At 37.5% G+C, this 3510-nt stretch overlaps 1 protein-coding gene across 3 annotated transcripts in view; it reads left to right on the top strand.

Moving 5' to 3' along the window:
* The window catches only part of LOC128882166 (elongation of very long chain fatty acids protein 4-like), a 26356-nt gene that overhangs the window by 17486 nt on the left and 5360 nt on the right, over positions 1-3510 (top strand). The gene's annotated exons all lie outside the window — the stretch shown is intronic.

The raw sequence follows: 3510 nt of genomic DNA on the forward strand, positions 1-3510 counted from the left end.
TTATTTATCATTCTAGTAATGTGGAATCATCGATGTTGAATATATGGTAATTTCTAGGAAAACAGATGTCAATATTCGTACAAAGAGAGCGAAAAGAAGCAATTGCAGTAGTAAAAGAATGAAGTTAATCGACGTTAATTGTGTACAATTAATTAGCAATCTGCGAACGTGTTTTTCCACGGAACGTGTTTCGTGATAACGATTCCGGAACTGTTCGAAACTGTTTAAATAATGCCCGACTCACACATATCGAGAAGATTATCTTACAATTGTAACAATGTTGTCGGAGAACGAGTAATAATTTTGTTAATGAACGCAATTATTTAAATTACGTATTGTAACGTTATCACAAGGTGGCAATGGACGTGGTGAAGAGGCAGATATTATTGTTTGTTCGATAGACACGTTGGAAACGAGCGAAACAGGATGTTTACATAGGGTATTTGTTCATAAATTAATCTATCAGCGACTGGCACCTCGTGCAACGTGTCGACCACCAATCTGCAATGTCACGTTTCATTGCAGTATCGATCTCGAGGAAAAGAACTGATCCACGGATGATTTCACTCGGCTTTCAATGACTGTGGATTGATTTATCGAACTTTCACCGTAATCATTCGCGCGCCGTAAACGGGCTGATTGAAAATCAATATAATTGCTGATCTTGAGAAGTTCGAGAAATTATCGATGCACGTATACAATGTACTCGACGACATTCGAATAACGACAGTCGTAAAATAATTATCGGGGTATATTCAAGAGAACCGCATAGCTCGGAAAAATACTTAAACGTCGTAAACGACAAAGTAATAAGAATTTAAGACATTTGTAAGATTTCCTTAGCGTGGTGCGACGCGAGTAATAAATTTATTATCGTTCCATCAACGAATATCGTGAATATTTAGAATAGACGCGCGGAAACGCGGCTGTAAAATTTGATATTCGTGACAGAGTTCAACGGGGGTCTTCTTTAATTGTTGGAAAATATTTCTGATACGCACAATGTATATCTACAGTTAGTCCCGTAAGCGTTAGTACCTTCTATGTCTATTGAAGGAATTTATCCGAATTAAAAGTTTAGTTGGAAATTAACTATTACGCAAAACTTGTTGAATAGTCATTGAAGATACGAATACTTGGGGAGACTGACCGTATAAGAATGCAGAGTACCAGTTTTACATTTGTCATTATTCAAATTCATACAACTCTTGCTTTACATTACTATTTGCGTTCGCTTCCTTACATTTCTTCATAATTCTCCCAGGCCAACCAGTACCAAATCTAGGATGTCTCGTGACTGCTAAACAGTAATATTAATCGCTAATATTAATTTTACATCAGGCTCGCCTATATATTTTTCTCTGCGAAAGTTATTCGATACGATATACTGCGATAGCTTAATTTCTGCGATGTTCTTCCGCGGCAATGCATAAATTTCCATTCGTAGAACCGTTTTTGCATACATTTAATCGATGTTTCCGCAAATATCGTAGTCAGTTTGACGTACAGGATCGATCCTCGAGAAAAAAAAAAGTTATTCCCGTTACGAGCCAACGCACCGTTTAATGCAAATGAACAAAAGGAAGCCGGCTAATTACGTCGGCACTGGTATCTTTACGAGTTACGACTGCGTTATGCATGTATTATCCGCGTCAGGAGGAAATACTAACCGTGTGCTACCGTAAGTTCGAGGTCACTACCGGAATTCAACGTTACCGCGAATTTTTCAGGATATCGGACAAGATACACAGGTCCTTTCATAGGAAATACGAGGTAGCTGAGAGTTTGATCTCATCGCATCGTTGAGGAATTTATGATAATTCAATTTAAAATCTCAGAAGCAGTAAGAGATGCTACTGTTGTGGGAGAGCTAGCAAATATCCATGAAATTGGAAGGGAATACTGAGAACTGATAGAGACATAAAACAGGTAGTTATTTTAATGAGAACTAAGATGGATGTAACTGCGGGACTATTTTAATTTTTTCCATTGATGCGGTAAGAATTTTGAGTTCTTTGAATAATTTCTCTTCTGTGAATGGATTCGTGTGTGAATTATTTCCTTTCTTCAATCATATTGTATAGAAATCATTGTTCAAACGAACACCGAGGTTTACAAATTAGTTTCATTATCGCGTAGTTGTCACTACTTACGCAGAAACTATAAAATCTTAAGAATTAATTAAACCCCTTTCCACTTCAAAAAACGATAAAGTTATTAACGATATTCGAGTCACGTCTGTGCGCAGTTTCAAATTGCCAAACTTCCCTCGCGAATAGCAAGCCGTGCCGAGGACTAAGTCTGACCACATACGGGCTGAAACTCCTTCGAGAACTTTCATTTCCTCTAGAATACGTTTGATACTATCACTTTCACTAGTTAAAAATAAATTAAATTAAACAGAACCACATGTACTTTTTCATAAACAGTAAAATAAAACAGGATATAATACATTAAGTATACAGACACGATTTCATTCTCCATCTATATTCTTAAATTTTATGCGTACGTGCATATCGATAGATTAAATTTTTCTTTTCGCAAAGAAGACCACGCCATCCTGTTTAACTTTCGTTAATTTTTGAAAGTAAGAAGAGAATGAAGAAAGTACTTATATATTCACAGGGGTTCGAGACGTTTAGAGCCAGACATCTTAGTAAAACACCAAAGCCTGTAATTTAGAAAAAATTGACGTCGATATTAAACGACACAAATGAATGAATCAATTCAATTTTGTCCTCATATATACAATCAGTCCTACAAGTATTTGTATTCTATCGACAAATTTTTCGAAATATAATGGTACAAGTTTGATATTCCCAAACAAATTTTGCCACGAATAAGAGACAAAAACTGTCTACACATGCCACGATTTTCTCTCATAACAATTTTTTCCCGTTCCCAAACATTCCAAACGGTACGAAAACCGGTTGCGTACACCCGGTATATACGCGCATGGCCATCAGCGCGTGTCAATTTAAATCCGTAAACTAGATGAAAGCTAGGGGAACGTGCACTTGCACTTGCCACAATAACACGTCGAAGCCAGACCGCAAATGAAAGTAGACATTCCAGCGACCATGATTGCAGGGAGCATCGAACCACTCGAAATCCAAGCTGCTCGAAAGATTGTACGAAACATGTTTTCCCACTGATACACGGAGATACGTTCGGGTTCCTCGGTAACGTGAAAGTTACACATGACGTTTCCATCTTTGAGTGAACAACCGGATAACGCGTACAGAAGAAATGGCCATTAAGACTGCATCACGCCATGTCGAAGAAAGCCTCACTCTTATTAATTCCACGAATGTACTTTCCGTTTTATCGAATGTTCACGCATGATTTCCGAATAATCTCTAGGAGCAAGTATTCACGAGATCGCATCAGACTTGAATAGCTTCAGAAATTGAAAAGTCCTGATAGCAGGGAGATTACAAGTCGATGGAATGAAAAATTTGGGAGCTTTGAAGTCGACGGAATAAAAAATTTGGGAGCTTTGAAGTCAAC

The sequence above is a fragment of the Hylaeus volcanicus genome, unplaced genomic scaffold (genome assembly GCF_026283585.1).
Source record: "Hylaeus volcanicus isolate JK05 unplaced genomic scaffold, UHH_iyHylVolc1.0_haploid 12258___fragment_2___debris, whole genome shotgun sequence".
Classification (NCBI taxonomy): domain Eukaryota; kingdom Metazoa; phylum Arthropoda; class Insecta; order Hymenoptera; family Colletidae; genus Hylaeus; species Hylaeus volcanicus.